This window comes from Urocitellus parryii, chromosome 1 (genome assembly GCF_045843805.1).
Source record: "Urocitellus parryii isolate mUroPar1 chromosome 1, mUroPar1.hap1, whole genome shotgun sequence".
NCBI lineage: Eukaryota > Metazoa > Chordata > Mammalia > Rodentia > Sciuridae > Urocitellus > Urocitellus parryii.
This window is the reverse complement of record NC_135531.1, coordinates 155,552,431-155,569,950: the sequence shown is the minus strand read 5'-3', so window position 1 is coordinate 155,569,950 and position 17,520 is coordinate 155,552,431. Positions and strand designations below refer to the sequence as shown.

Genomic DNA, 17,520 nt, shown 5'->3' with positions numbered 1-17,520 from the left:
GTGGAAATCCCCATGATCCCATAGCTCTTGCATTCTCCCTTCCTCAGGAACCAGCACCCCATAAATGATGCCAAGAACTGCTGCCAGCTCAAGCATTGGCTGGACCCACTGGGATTATGGCTGCAATGACTTCTGAATTCCTAGTTAGTTGAGCATGCTGACATGAATCCTGGGGAAAGTGATTTTCTAGATGGTCCTTTTGGAACAGGGTATTCCTGCCTCTTTTCTCAAAGCAGTCTTTCAAGTGAGTTTGTTCTTTGACATCATTGAGTTTGTGTTGTGTGTTGTCTGTACAATTCTTGATACCCTGGAGACATCTTTCCAAGTGTCCCAATGAGAAGCACTTGTATTTTTTTTTTTATAGACACTGATCTCTTCAGCAATCACATCGTCCTTGACCACAAACTTAAACATGTTCCCTTTCTGCCCAAATTGAAAGTTTTTCAAATCTTTCTGCTCTGCTTTTGGCTCCCAGAATTGAACCTGGCTAAATGCTGCCAACAATACAGTCATTGCTTTTGTGCTGTGAGTTGGCAATTCTCTCTCCTGGATCAATGAATCCATCATATTTAAACTCAAACTCACACATAGTCTCTGAGCATGGGTAAAAATTGACAGGTTATTTTCTAGAATGTAACAGATGTGACTGCTAATCCAGTTCCCCACAGCATGCTCATTCCCAGACATGAATTGTTGTGAACATACTTTATATACAAACAGAGATATGAAAAAATTGTTTTCTATGTGTGTAATAAGAATTTAAATGCATTCTGGAATCATGTATTTAAACAATAAAGTCAATTTTAAAATAAACATAGATATGTACATAAAAAAAGCCTAATGAATGAAGTCTTTATTGTCCATATGCCTTTTGGCATTTCAATCTTCCGAGCTCCTATCAGAAGAGTCCTTCATTAAGTTTCACTTTCAACATTATAGGACTTCTATAGAAACTTTCTATACAAGTCACCCAAAGATGTTCAATAAGCTATATTTCTGGAAGAAATGCATGTAAATATGGAGTTTTCAGAATTCACCTGGGATTCTCTGAAGGTCTTTCTGCTCTAGCAGGGAACACTGGAGCAGTGAGAACCAGAAACTATAGACACAGTGTGTGGATTGAGCTTGTGTTTTGTTTGGATACTGTTAAGCAAGTCAAGGCTTCCTGTAGCATCCAGTGCTGGGGTGCTCACTGGTTCCCAAGCATTCCCCTATCTGCAAACTTTAAGAAATGCCTTTACTAATCAATCAAATATGTTCAAGCTTTTAAATTTACCTAGGTAATAAGTACATTGTTTTTTTTTTCATTTTTTTCCTATTAGTGTAAATTGTTTCTCAAAAGTTAGAATTTGATGTAATATTTTCATATTATATATATTTTTTCTCTTTTTGTTATATAAGTATTCCTAGGTAACTTGATATGAGTATATGTCATTTATAATTCATAGTTGGCAAAGCATATGTCAATGAGGACACTAGAATGTTTGGAGAGAAATAACATTTGTGAGATGATGAAAGATTGCCACAAGACTTGAAAGTGGCACACCCCTGCAATTCCAGTGCATCAGGAGCTAAGGCAGGAGAATAAGAGTTTCCAAGCCAGCATCAGCAACTTAGTGAGACAGTAAACAACTTACTAAGACCCTGTTTCTATATTAAACACATAAAAGTCTGGGGATGCTCCCTTGTATTCAATTGCTGTTCAGGAAAAAAATAAATAAATAAACTGCCACGAGGTTTTAGGAAACAAATACAGATAGATGTTTAAAAGTTCAGTAAAGTGAGACAATTTTAAGTGTTCACATCATCAGACACTGAGGCCAGACAATTACAATGTGGGAGGAAAACTGTCCAAAGATGACCTGGATTTCAGCCTTGGGGTTTGGTTCCTGACACTGGGTCACTCATGAACAGCTAAGGAAGGTGGGATCTCTTCCCCAGCAGTTGGGTTTATTGTCAGGACACAAGGGGTGGTAACAATGCCCCCCATTTACTTTATGGAAAAGAAACTCTCCTCTTTTTTTCATGTTCTAGAAGGAGAGCGATATTATTGTGTTTCTCTCTGGATTTTTGGTCACAACTTCTTTAGGATTTGATTTTTGTATATTTTCAAATAATTAATTGACAAAATTATATATCACAGTTCTTTCATATTTGACACTGGCTCTGAGTAAGAATAAATTATGGAGTGTAAGTTATCTCTAGATTAAATTAGTAAATTTTTCCTCTGTCACAGTATTTGATCACATCAATGTTTATAGGAGCTCAAGTCACAATAGCTAAACTATATAACCAAACTAGATGCCCTGCATACAGATATATGTAAGAGGACATATTGGATGAATTATATATATATATATATATATATATATATATATATATATATATATACTGAAATTCTTTGAGGTTTTATATATCAAAGAATTTCAGCAAATATGTTGAAATATATTTATTCACTAAATTATGCATTGATAAAAATAAGTGGGAACAAATGTAACAAAAGAAGTAAAAAGACCTCTACAATGAAAACAACAAAACAAAGAAGGAATTTGAAGATGTCCTTAGAAAATGCAAAACCTTCCATGATCTTGGATAGGCAGAATTAATGTTGTCAAAATGACCATGCTACCCAAATCATTATACACATTTAATGCAATTCCCATCAAATCCCACTGTCATTCTTCATAGAAATATAAAAAAGCAATTTTGAAATGCATTTGGAAAAATAAGAGATCCAGAATAGTGAAAGCAATCCTTAGCAAGAGGAGTAAAGTAGGAAGCATCACAATATAGAAATTTAAACTATACTACAGAGTCATAGTAACAAAAATGGCATGGTTTTTGCATGAAAATACACTTGTAGACCAATGGTACAGAATACAAGACATAGAGACAAACCCACATAAATACAGTTATCACATACTAAACAATGGTGCCAAAAAATACATCAAAGAAAAAATAGCTTCTTTAACAAATAGAGCTTGAAAAACTGGAAATCCATATGTAGCAAAATGAAACTAAATCCCTATCTCTCACCCTGCACAAAACTCAACTTAAATTGGATGAAAGACGTAGGCATTAGACCCAAGACATTGTGCCTACTAGAATAAAAAGTAGAACCACATCTTCATCATGTTGACTTAGGACATATTTCCTTAAAAGATTCATACAGCACAAGAAATAAAATCAAAGATCAATAAATGGGATGATATCAACTAAAAAACTTCTTCACAACAAAGGAAAAAATCAAGAACATAAAGAGAGAGCCTGCAGAATAGGAGAAAGTCTTTACCACATGTACATGAAAGAAATATATCCAAAAAACTTAACACCAAAGAAACAAATAACCAATCAATAAATACACTTAGAAACTGAACAGACACTTCACAGAGGAGGATATACTATTGATCAACAAATATATGAAAAAAATTTCAACATCTCTAGCAATTAGAGAAATGCAAACCAAAACTACTCTGATATTTCATCTCACCCCAGTAAGAATGGAAATTATCAACAATAAAAGCAGCATTACCTGTTGGTGAGGATGTAGGCGAAAAGGTACACTCATACATTGCTGGTGGGACCAAAAATTGGTGCAACCACTCTGGAAAGCAGTATGGATATTTCTTAAAAAACTTGGAATGTAACCACCATATATAACCCAGTTATCTCACTTCTTGTTTTACACCCAAAGAACTTAAATACAGCATACTATATGACACAGCCACATCAATGTTTATAGCAGCTCAAGTCACAATCCTAAACCCTAGACCCAAATTAGGTGCCCGTCAACAAATGAATGGATAAAGAAAATGTAGTATATGTACACAATGGAGTATTACTCAGGCTTAAAAATATAAAATGATGGCATTTTTGGGTAACAGATGGTGTTGGAGAATATCCTGCTAAGTGAAATTAGCCAATCCCCAAACACCAAAGGCAAACTGTTTCCTTTGATATGCAGTTTTGATTCATAAATGGGGTGAACATAGGGAAGTATGGAGGAAATTTAGATTGTGAAAAAGGGAGTGAGGGGAAGGAAGGATGTGGGGGAGAGGGCTGTCAAAATGAGGCAGTCATTATTAACCTATGTACATACACTTATGGTTGCACAAACCATAAAACTCTGTATCATATGCCACTAGAGAAATAAGAAATTATACTCCATTTAGAATAATGAGTTAAAATGCATTCTGCTGTCATGTGTAACTAATTAGAACAAATAATTAAAAATAAAAATGTATACAATGATAAAAATTACAAATTTTATGAAGTATCCATGGAAAAATATGGTAAATCACAAAAAAGATATCTTATAAAATAAATCAGCTCCTAATGATGTGATCCCAGTGTAGGCAGGGTTAGATGGAAATCCCAAATGTGAAGAGCTTTATCTGGGAACCACAAACAGGGAAATGAGGACAATCCTGAAATGCAATTTTATCATTTCCCTGAAAACAACTGTCTTTGCATTACTCTCCTCACAGCTTCCTTTACCTGCTTGTTCCTGAGACTGTAGATGAGAGGATTCAGGAAGGGAGGAAAAATGGTGTAAAAGGCAGAGAGAACCATGTCCTGGAGAGTGTCAGAGGTTGCTGATGGTCTCAGGTACAAACTTGTGATGGAACTGAGGAAGACTGACACAACAAGGATGTGAGGGGTGCAGGTGGAGAAGGCCTTCCCTGGGGCTCTGGTGGGAAATTTCAGCACAGCAGAAAATATGTGAATATATGACATTATTATTATAGCAAAGCAGCCACCACCAATGACTATAATAGAGACAAGAAGAAGGACCATGTTGCTGGTGGTGTCAGAGCAGGAGAGCCTCAGCAGAGAGGGGACATCACAGAAGAACTGATGGACCACATTTTACTGGCTGAAGGAAAGCTGGAATGTGTTCCCAGTGTGCACACCTGCATACAGCAGACCACTGAGCAGGGAAGCCAGGGTCATGCAGACACAAATCTGGGGTTCATGATGAAGAGGTACTGAAGAGGCTGGCAGATGGCCACATAGCGGTCCCAGGCCATGATTGTGAGAAATAGCATCTCCACATATGCACAAAAAATGACCAAGAAGATATGTATTGCACAATCAGCTACTGAAATGACCCTGTTGCCAGTAAGAGATTTGACACAGGTATTGAGGACAGTGACAGAAATGAAGCACATGTCTAAGATGGACAGGTTCCTCAGGAAGAAGTACATGGGTTTATACAGGTGCTGGTTAGCAGTCATGACTGTAACAATGAGAAGATTCCCTAACAAGGTACCCAGGTAGGTCATTGGGAATGCTGTGAAATAGAGGAAACTCAGATTCCAGCCATCAGGAGAGCCCAGGAGGGGAAATTCAGTTACCATGGTGACATTGGCCATTTACTTGAAATTCTGGTTATTTGAGAAGATGAAGAGTTAAAAAGAGGAAGTAAAAAAACCTGTGTGACAGTTTATTGTTTAATGCTCTGTAGTTTACTTACCTTCATCCTCCTCCATAAATACAATTCAATATTATTTTGCCATTACCTCCACACCTAATAACTCAAATTATAAAGCAAATTGTAATATTTTTTACATTTTTATGTAAAGATCTATATATATCATGTTGGAGTACTGATCACTATGAACATGAAAACATTTGACTCATGAGAAAACCATCTCAATAATTCAAATTTTCCCATTCCAGCATCACAGGCCCAGTGTTGTGGAAAACTGAGGTGACCTGAGTGCCTCTGAACTCTGCTGACGTCTCCCACTCTCCCTGGTGCTCCCCAGGATGGGGGTGGTGCTGTCTCATGGACACACACCCTCAACCAGCCTGTTCCTGCTCCTGCTGGGCTCTCTATTCCTCTCCAGGTTATCAGGGTAAGGTCTTCAGAGCCTCAGGCCCCGAGCAGCTGACACTCTCCTTAACTTCTACTTTGTACCTTTAAATGTTCTCACTCTGTGTTCACCACCATGATGAAGTTGAAGTTCCCTTTGTCAATAATTTATATTTTCCTTGTGGAACCTTCCATTATTTTTCTTTCTTTTTAATGGCATCATAATTATACAAAAAGATACTGAGTGTATATGCTAAAAGAATATTTTTCCCATGGTTACAATACTTCTACAGCAGGTTAGACCACCCATAGGTGACTCAATCCAGAATCACCCATATTGTCATTTCCTCTGCCCTCTGCAAACCTGGTCCTTCTCAGCACCTTCTAGGTTAACCACACTTACCCTTAGAAAAGTGATCTTCCTGGTGAGCCTCCCTCGGTTCCTCTGGAAATGTGTGTTCCCCTGGGTCAGAGGTGGGTAGCCAGACACAGGTAGGTTGGTGTTAATTTCACAGTGAGGGTGAAGTTCAAGGGGTCCTACTCTGTCTACCTGAACACTGTCTTGCCCCATCCCCAATTCTTCCCTGATACAAACCTGAGGCTCACTCCCGAATGACCCCCTTGTTTATAGCATACTCTGGAACTTGCTGACGGAAGCCTTTTCTAAGTGTGACATAGTGATATAATTTTCTCCATTAATGTGTATTGGGCTTTAAAGAAGGCTCAAATGAAACTTTTCCTCTGTAAACTGCTTTACAATCTTAAACTTTTCCCCCTTCTGTGTAGTCTTAGAAATAGACATATTGTATTGCCTTTGATTAAGTCATCATGTATTCAACACTCAGATCACTGTGCAAATTCCTTGATTTGGGACCTTGTATTGTTCATCTTTTTAGTATCAAGTGCATGACTTCCTTCACAGTGGTAAGGAACTAATGCCTGGTGGCTTTGTTGACTGATCACTCCCCTCGACTGGATTTCTTTATGCTACTGACTTACAGATGAAGAGGTCTCACGCATGCTCTGCCCCTTCTACACTGCTATAGCACACACAGTGCAAGATGGTGGGAGGTCATGCAAGCGCAGGTGCCCTGTGCACTTGCAAATGTGCACATTTCCACTTTATAGCAGCAATTGCTCAACAAGCATAACCGATGAAACAGGTATGGCTAAAACGATTACTGATGGTTAAGTTTTGGAAAGAAAAAATACATTGATATTTTCAAGTAAATTGATTACCATGAGAGAAATAATACAATAATACATTATGTAAAAATATAAATGCACATGACAAATTCAGAAGGTGATGGGTGATGAGACAAATGCATTTTAAAAACTTTGCAGGTTTTCAACTTTTTATACTGACTTCCAGGCACTACAGGAGTCCTTGCTCACCACCCCTAGACATTTGTGTCAAATATAAGATAAACAAATATGTACACAGGATCTGGAAGTTGGCACAGAACTACAGAGACATTTTTTTTTGTTTCCATTTTTTATACTAAACCTTGTACTATTTTTATTTTTCCAATAAAACTTAGTAAATTGTCCACTAATCAGTTTGAATCATATGAATTTAATTGATGTCCTTCATTTCTTATGTGTTTAACTACTTCTTGAAAAATTCTTATCTATATTTGACTTACTTTTTTCATGGATCAGTCTCACAGGAAACTTCAGATTATGGATATGACAAAATAAATATAGGACCACTACCTGATTTCCTGGGGTCCTCCAAGTATTCTTGTAGATCTCAAAAATGTGATTAATTTCTTCACCTAGATTTTTTTTTTAAATAAGAAATAAGTCTTCAAATTTTCTAATTTGACCTCACAATTTTAGCAATGTAGACAACTACATTGTCCTCTAATGAAAATGCTTATTGAAAATTCCCATAAACACCAAAAGTTGGTGTTATAAATAAAACAAAGTTCAGGTAACAAGAAGGTCAAGAATAGAATCATAAAGAGAAATTAGCATATTTTTAATGCCAGTAATTTGCAGAAGGGCTTCTGCAAAAACTTTCGTGTGTTAGTGGAGAAAGCTGGGAGTTTTCCCTTTTGGTATTTCTCTGACAGTTCTTTACTATCAAGTAAGTAGATTGCATTAAAAATGCAGTGGATTGTTTATGTTGTAAAATACAGGTTTTAATTATTTTCTAAATTACATTTTTCCATATTAGCAATTATGTTTTAGTGTTATTGATCAGTCATTGAGGAATGCTGAGGAGTACTTTAGCACATCTGACCCTAATGTGCTTCTAAAGGCTGCATGACCCTATTATTATATTTTTACCACTAGACACACATCTTCATTACACATGATATGCTTTTAGTCTAAAATGTGAACAATTATTGAAAATTCGAACATATTTGTGATTAGGACAAAAAGGTGACGTTGATGAATTCAAAATGCTTCTATGAAAATTGTATACCATATTGGATGTTTTTATTTTCAACAGCTACTGAAAAATATTACATTTATGGAATGTAATTTCCATAAATGAATTCATATCTACCTCCCTGCCACCTTCAATGTATTTGGCATTTTGTTTCTGTTGCCTTAATATGAATATACTTCTTTGTCAGCCATCAAAACTGTGCAGATAATTTTGTGAATTTTCTAAATGTGTGGTAAGTAAAAACTATTTGAATAGAAGAATTTTAAACCAATAAGAGGTAACATGAAGAATTATTACGTTACTTGCAAACAGTGTGCAGACGTTCACCATGCTCCAGGTATAATACTACTGAAGCACTGGAAATCAGAAAATAGTATCGTGTTTACAAGTCTTCATTGTTACTATAATTCTTTGAACAGTTAACCATTTTTTCCTGGGGTGGCTGACAATCTGAATGAAACTCCAGTTTGTTGAGCAGAATAAAAATGAGGCTCAGAAGTGCCTGGACTCTAACTGCCAAGTACTCCCTCCTGAGTGTTTCCTGTTCTCCAGGTGGGAGCAGAACTGCGTCTCTCCTTGGTTTTTCCCATCAAATCTGTCTGCAGCCAGGGTGCATCTGTGCAGTCAGCACAGTGCTATGTGGGATGTGGGAGGCTCAGTCACCTCTGCTTTATGTGAACCTGATGCCTGGCCAGTGGGAGCATGACCCCAGGGAGCCCAGAGCTCAGCCTGCAGAGACAACCAGAGGCCTGAGCACATCACCAGGCAGCATCACCTCCAGAGCCCAGGAGAGAGGACCTGGCTACATGCCAGCAAGGACAGTGGATGAAGCAGTGGAATTCCTTTGCTGGACATCTGTAGAGAAATGAGTAACGCTAAGGAGAGACTGATGGTTCTCACTGTGTGTTTCCATCTTGCCCTCCTTCACCTCAGTGTGAATTAGGGGTATTTTGGTGTCAGATAATATTAAGGGTGGTGGGCAACTCTCATTCACTCACCCACCTGTAAATGGGAAACTTCTAACACTATCTGCAGTTTTGCTGCAAAAATTTCTTATCATTGAGATAAAATTCACATGATATCATGTTAACCTTTTAACAGTTCATGGTCATCAATTCAGTGTTATCTACCACATTACAAAATTGTGAAACTTCCAAATATATCTTCTTCCTAGATATTTTTATCACTTTCAGTGAAACACTACCCATTGTCCCTATGTATCTTTACTTACAGTCACTTGAAGACTCTAAGTATAATCTCCATGTTTAAATTTATGTCTTGCAGGTTTGGTTGAGTAGAATCATTCAGTATGGGTTCTTTTTTATGACTTGGGTCAGTCACATGTTTTTCAAATTAATCCACATTGTAGTGTTTATCACAAGTTTATTCTTTTAGAGAATGAAACTATTCCCTTATATATGTATACCAGCAACTTAAAAAGTCTATATATCTTTCTATAAGCAGTTGGTCCTTTGTTCTGTTATCATAGTGTGGAATTTCCAGTCATTGTCTTTGGGCTTCTTTTCTTCTGGGATAGATTCCATATGTACACAGGGTGCTGTCTTTTTGATGTGCTGTTGGATTTCATTTTCTAGGTTTTGCTGAGAATGCTTGCATGTGTCTTGATGAAGGATATGGGTCTGTAATCCTCTTATTTTGTGCTTTTTTTGTGTAATTTTCTGGATCTTATACTAGGGAAATGATGATTTTTGTGGAATGTGACTTGAGGAGTTGAAGTTCATTTTAGTTCCCTGGAGTGGGTTCAGGAGATGTAGCGTTACCTCTCTTTGAATGTTTGGTAGAACAGTAGTGAAGCCATGAGCTTCTGGAGGATTTTATGTTTTTGGTTTTGTTTGTTTGTTTTACTAATTAATGATTCAAATTTCTTGGCCATTATGTATATCCAGGTTATATATTTTCTCATTATTCAGATGTAGTATGTTATATTTGTCCCAAATTTATCCCTTTCTTGTATATTTTCCAATATGTTGAGATTTGGTTTTTCATAAGACTTGCTAATGGTTTTGGCATTTCTGTGACATCAGTTATAAGGTTTCTTTTATTCTCTGATATTTTATTTACCTTTGGCTTTTTTATTGTTAGGGTAGCTAAAGGTCTGTTGATTTTGTTTGTATTTTCATAAACAACTTTTGCTTTCTTTGATACTTTTTGTATTGTTATTTAGTGTTAATTTATTTCTTCTCCAATATCTATCATTGCTTTTTCAACTGCTTATTTTAAGTGTGGTTTGTGTTTTCTTTTCTACTGTCATTGTAGGATCTGTTCTTAGACTTTCTGCTTTACCGATGTAGGCATTTAGTGTTGCACCTTTTTCCTTAGTAGTGGTTCATGAATGTCATAGGATTTGCTATGTTATGGTTCCATTTTCATTAATAGTCTTAGTAAATGGAATGTTTTCTGGTATCTTCAAATATCTCTCATTTAAAGTTAGTTTACTTTTTATTTTTGAAAAGGAATTTGAACATTAGGAAAAAAGTCCATAAACAAAAATTTTCACAACTTCACAAGTATGGAAGAATGATCAATCAATAGTCTATGACCATATACAAAATGACACATATTTTCCACAAACCAAATACATACAAAGTACCCAGTTCAGGCAGCATTTATGTGGGTTGTTTTCAGGATGCACTTATGCCAATATTTGGTGGACAAATTTGTGCATGTTATGTTAATTTTGTTCTTGTCAGCAATATGTGAGTACACTGATTTTTCTCAACTATAGCTACAAGAGTTTCACCAACTGACCTAAGTATATGGCTAGTCAATATCATTTTACTGTCTTTTATTTTTTATTTGATATATCCCACAACTTCAGTCACAAACCTTGAGGGGACGTTCCTCTCTCTTCACAGTGGCTCAGGGACTCTCCTTACACTGGGAGTCCTCACAATGGGTATGAAGGCAGGAATATCCAATCTACTATGTTTCATGTCTTCTGGGATCTGATCTCCTCCACTGTCTCTTTTGCTCTGTCTACAACTTTTCTCTGCTTGGCTCAGTGTCCCTAAACAGACAAGGGTGCTGCCACTCAAGCCTGGGTGGCCCTTTGCCCTCAGTGCCTGGCCAAGATATGCTCAGAGCAGCTCATACCACCTGGTCCAGAGGCCTGAGTCCATTTATTTTTTATTTCTCAATTTCACTCATCAATATTGTATAGTTTTAGGACCAAGATAGTTCACTCTTAGGTTAAATGTTGCTGCTTATTTTAAGTGTTTATTTTTCTTTCTTTTTACATTTCAGTAGAGTATATTTAGAACATATTTCTACAAACATGGAATACATCTTATTCTAATCAGGATCATAATATTGTGAAGTGTATACATCATTTTGATGCTAATGTAATATGATTTTTCTTAATTAAATTTTGATAGTACATTATAATGAACAGAAATGCCAATGTAGGCAAATTCACCAGCATAAAAATTTCTCCTCTATTTCAACCTCTTCTGTAATTCAATGAATATCAATCCTCTATATGTTTCCCCATTAATTTCTGAGAAGTGAGTATATTTGAGATTCTCTTCTTACAGTTTCCCTTGTGTGTGATGAACAGTGGTTAATATGAGTCATGGGTTCTTCTGCTTTAACTCAAGTCATATTGAGAACCAGCCTCATTGAACTCTTCTGGGATACATACATTGGCCAGGTACAGTTCCCTACCAGAAGTTCACATCCTGGTACTGCAGATCCAGCTCAGAACCCCCAATGCCAAGTTCACTAGGCAGACCCTCCTTTCAGAGGTCTCTTCTGCAGATTTGAGGGGGTAATCTCTCCCCTCTTCCTCAGCATTTATCTGATTTGCTTCATTTCCAAAGGTAATAACTGCTTATCTCAGAATTACTTTATGGGAATACTTTTTATTTTATTTAGTTATTTTCTTTTATTAGTGTTTATAGTTGTCCATAAAGACTCATTGTAACATAATCATACATACATTGAACTTAATTTAGTTCTTGCTGCCTGTCATTTCTCTCCTCTTCTTCCTTCCCTGATTCCCCTTCTTCTGTTTAACTGGTCTGCCTTATACTTATTTATTTTTAATCAATGTTTATATTAAATTAATAATTAGTGCTTTATGGATCCACATACAGTTGGAATCCACTGTTGTATATTTATACATGCACATGACCATTTCTGATCCCTCTCCCTTTCTCTGGATATCCTTCCTCAATTCCACTGGTCTTCCATATATCTTTATGATATCCAACTCCATTTCCCCCTTTACTTTACTCTAGTTTCTGCATTTGAGAGAAAACTTTTGATCCTTGACTTTCTGAGTCTGTCTTATTTTACTTAGCATGGTGTTATATTCTTCCATCCATTAACCAGAAAATGCCAAATTTAATTATTCCTTTTGAATGAATAAAATTTACTGTGTACATATATCACATTTTCTTTATTAATGCATGTGTTGACAACCATCTGAGCTAGTTCCATAACTGCCTATTGTGAACTGTGCTTCCATAAACATTGATATGGCTGTATCTCCATAGTATATTGATTTTAGTTCTTTTGGATAAATACCAAGAAATGGTAAAGGTGAGTTATATGATGATCCCATTCCTAGAATTTCCATACTGCTTCCTAGAATGTTTGTATTAATTTGCAGTCCCACCAACAATTTACTAGGGTCCTTTTCTCCCCATATACCTGCCCACATTCATTATTTGTATTCTTGACAGTTGCCATTCTGACTAGTATGAGATGAAATCTGTATGTAATTTTGACTTGCATTTCCTTGATTGCTAGAAATGTTGAACATATTTTTCATATATTTGGTGGCCATTTGTATTTCTTTCTAAAATAAATATCTGTTTAGTTCTTTTAATTTTTATTGGGTTATTTGATGTTTTTGGTGTTCAGATTGTTTACTTCTTTATATATTCTAGATATAAATTTCTTGTCAGAAGAATAGCTGACACGGATTTTCTCTCACTCTGAATTTGTTCTCTCTTCACCCTCTTTATCATTTCCTTGGCTATGCAGAAGCTTTTTAATTTAATGCTACCTCATTGATCATTGGTTTTATTTCTTGAGCTTTAGGGGTCTTGCTAAGGAAGTCAGTGGATGCACCAATACATGCTGACCCAATGTTTTCTTCTAGAAGTTGCATGTTTCTGGCTAGATTTCTACATCTTCAATCCATTTTGATCTGACTGTTGTGCAGGGTGGGATATAAGGACCTAATTTCATTCTTGTATTTGTGGATATTCAGTTTTCTCAGCACCATGTTTTGAAAGCGATTATTTCTCCAACATATATTTTTGGCCCTTTTGTCAAGAGTCAGAGGACTGTGTATGGCTTTGTCTCTGTATCTACTTTCAATTCCATTGGACTTCATGTCTATTTTAGTGCCATAATCATGCCATTTTTGTTACCATAGCTCTAAATCTATTTATTCTATTTATGTGGTGTATTGCATTTACTAATTTGCATTTATTATTTATTTATTTATCCCATGTATCCCTGGGATAAAATAACTTAATCATGGTTTATTATCTTCTTCATGTATTTTTAAATGTGTTTTCTGAAAAAGATTAGGAATTTTTGCATCTATGTTCATCAGGGACATTGGTCTGTAGATTTCCTTCCTTGCAATATCTTCAGTTTTGGAATCAGAGTTTTTCCACTCTTCAATTTCATGAAATAATTTGATAAAGACTAATCCTAGTTCTTCTTTAAAGGCCTAAATGGTCTTTTATATCTCATAGGTGCCCTCCCAGTTACTTTGATCTTCTTTTAAGTTATTGAATATTTTAATAATCAGATTTTCATAATCTTTCTCTGGAATTCCATTTATCTGTGGGATCCTTTCTTGGTGTGTTGTGAGTTTGGGAGGAGGTTCTCCTGCATGTTTCCTCAAGTTTTTGAAGGTCTGGAATGTGCACTTCAGTTGACTTGGACTCCTTCCTTTGTTAAATGTGTGTCCTTTGTGGGTAGTTATCATTTTGGTTCTAGGGACCTCTCTCTGTCTTTGCTGAAGGAGTCAATGTCCAGGATTTGGACCTACGTTTCTTCTCTGTTTCCTTGTGCCCAGACCCTTGTTGTTGTTTTCTCCTGTATTCAATGTATGAAAGCATTTATGAGGCTGTGGTGGGTCTAGTTCATGTGTGGAGTGAGGTTTGCTGATACTTGGCTGGGTTTTGAGTATTGCTGGGCAGCAAGATCTCTTCATTGTGAACTTAAAGTGTCCCAACCACTTCCAGCCCCTAATTTCCTCCCTGTCAGGACCCAGCATTCTCCACATGGATCTTCCAGCACAGAAGAGAAACCTGGGCTTCCTGAGCACAGTATAGGAGCCTGGAAGTATACCTGAAGAATGACCAGGGACTCTTTCAATTGTTTGCAATCTTTATTGACCTGGAAACAAGTCTCCATATTAAATTATCTTGGATAAAATGCTTAAAGTCCATTTCTCTCTTCCTGATGAGATACAAATGGATACACAGCTCTGTGTCAATCAAAATCCAGCTCCACACTTCCCCTCCTCCCAGCTTTTCAGAATAAGCTCAGGCTACTCCTCCCTTGCAAATTCCTCTCTTCAGGTTTACTAATCCTAACTCCTCTGTATTAGATTTATCTCCTACTGACACATAATGTGAGTTCCTATCAGTCCCTAACTTCCTAGCAATCCCATTTCGGCATGAGTTCACAGTCTCAGCCAAGTCCTCACTTACATAATCAGAAGTCTGTTGTGGATAAGGCATTGACAAAAACTGTAAAATTACCTTTCACAACACAAGAATCCTTATTGGGCTGCACCTGGGTAGAGTACTGTTTGGTAGCTACTGAACCACAACTTTACGTGGCTCAGATGGGTCTGAATCCTAGCCCTGTATCTGCAGCAGAGAGGCCAGCCTACTAAGGGCGTGGGCATGGCCTGAAGGGCATGGGCGGCGCTGGGGTGGGGGGAGTGATGGTGTGGCCCCAGCCTGGCCATATTAGACTGCCATGGCCTGGAGGGAAGGAAGCCAAGTCTCCCCATCTAGGTTTTCCAAAAGCTGTGGCATCTTCCTCCCTATTCCACCTGGTGATGGGGCTCCTGAACTTGGTCTACCAAATGCTTCAGTAGATCTGGAAATTGCACAGCGCATATCACAAACGCCACTCTTTTCAGAGCCCCAAAGTCCTCCCAAATTTTGATTATAACCGTAAATGAAGTTACATCAGGGTAAGGATGGCTTTGTGACCATGGAGAGCCGGTACCACCCAATCACTGATCAATGATGGTGTTTCTAACCAACAAATTCTGAGTTACCTGTAGAAACACATCAGCAACAAGAAGACAAGGAGAAAAACCAAAAGTGCTCATGAGAGACACCACAGACCCAGGCAGCCTTCTGCAGGTGAGGAGAGTGTCCACCGGAAGCTTTCCTTGTCTTTATTCAGAGTTTTGTCAAATGATAAATCACTGAAACTGTGTGCATGTCTGTCACTTGCTTCTGGTGGAGTTTCCTGAGTTTTTTGTTTAAAGGCTGCAGAGCTGCTGCCCCTCCCTGGGCTATGGAGGTTACAATAGGGGAGGGTAGATGGGCAGCCAAGAGCAGCTGCCTGGTGCAAAGCTGCTGGGCCCATAAACTGTGGCACACTTACAGGACAATGCTGATGAATTTCTGAAGACTGAGTGTGGATTGGCATGAAGAGAGATTCTGAGCCTTAAACCTGAGAGATGCTCCAGGGGCCTAGTTGGCCAGTGCAGTTGACATCAAGCAACTGTCCAGCGGCGGCAGAAGCAGATTTGCTTTTCTTCTCTTTTTGGAATGATATTTTTGATGCCAGTTTTCTTCCTTTTTAGATAAGTTTAACATTGAAACAGGAAAAGGCTGTAATGAAAAGGTATTTGAAAATTGACTGGATTGCATTGTGGAGACTCCCCTTAATGAGGAAGTGTGCATTTTTCAGTCTTTTTTTTCTGGATTTTGGGTTGTGTTGTAGTCACCCAGAGGTGTTGAACACCTGGAGGCAGTTATCTCTCATGTGTCATGGTGCTATTGTGATTGGCATAATAAAAGAGAGCATAACAGTCACCTAAGTGGAATGCCTTTGTGACATAAGCTGCACAGGCATCAGGCAGCTTGCCTGTGATGGTGGCAGGAGGTGCTGTCACTGCGCACATCTGTAGTTTTGTTAAATCTGTCATTATTTGAGGGGATGACCAAAAAGTGGTGTGTTAGTCAGTTTTTCATTGCTGTGACCAAAATGCCCAACAAGAATAAGTTAGAGAGGGTAATGTTCAGTTTGGTCTCTGTTTTAGAGTTTCAGTACATGGTGGACAAGTTCCATGCTTTGGGCCATGGTCACAGGGTGTGGTGGAGAAAAGCTGCTCAGCTCATGGCAGCCAGATAGCAGAGGGAGTGAGGGGGAAGGGTCTGCAGGGAAGATATATCTTTCCATTCAAACTAGGATGGTCTGATTAGGTCTCAGCTCTCCTGATCCAATCATTTTACAGCTTCCTGCCGTAACACAGGGGATTACCTCCCATCTTGCGGAACTGGAGATCAGGGAAGCCTCTGTGTTCATGATGAGTAAGCATGTACCAGCCTCCATACATAGTGAACCACCACCTAGCTGGGTTCCAAGCAGGGTATAACATGACCCATCAGTGTGTCCTTATATCTGAGCAACTGGGCCTCAGCCAATCCTAGGCCGAAGCCTGTCCAGTGATGCGGAAATGAGGCCAAGGCCAGGCCTCATCCACTGGGGACTCCCTGCATGCCATTTCCTGTCTTCCTGGTTGTGAGGCCTGGGGCACATTACCAATGTCCTTCAGTGTGGAATGCTGGCCAGTGCAAGGACCTTTTTCTCTCTGCAATAAACTTTGTTACATTATACTGGTCTCAGTTTATCTTTATCAATTTTGATGTGGTCAACAAGACTTGACATAGAGCTTCCAGTGAATGCAGGAGCCCTAGATGACAACACCAGGAACCTCCAGAGTCCATTGGGTCCAGAGATCTCTCACAACTAAAAAGATAACACAAAGTTCAGGTGAACATTGCATTACCCAAGGAACCATTTGATTATCTTAGAAGTTTGCATTAGAATGTTACTAGAGTTTTCAATACTTCCATTTCCATGTCTGGAAAGTCTGTGTACAAATACCATGTAATATTTTGGTCTAATTAAATAGGTATATGAGAGTGAAAGTATATAGGATAGTCTGGGGGAGCCCTTGGAATAAGCTTCTGCTTGTTGGTGACATTGTTTCTTCAGCTTGCTTAGTTCATGCCTGTGCTTTCAGAGTAGGAGAATCGGATGAATCACACCCTCAATATGC

At 37.9% G+C, this 17,520-nt stretch overlaps 1 pseudogene; it reads right to left on the bottom strand.

Moving 5' to 3' along the window:
• Positions 1 to 4,443: 4,443 nt before the first annotated feature.
• LOC144255771 (olfactory receptor 14C36-like) lies at positions 4,444 to 5,360 on the bottom strand (annotated as a pseudogene).
• Between the last annotated feature and the right edge of the window lie 12,160 nt (positions 5,361 to 17,520).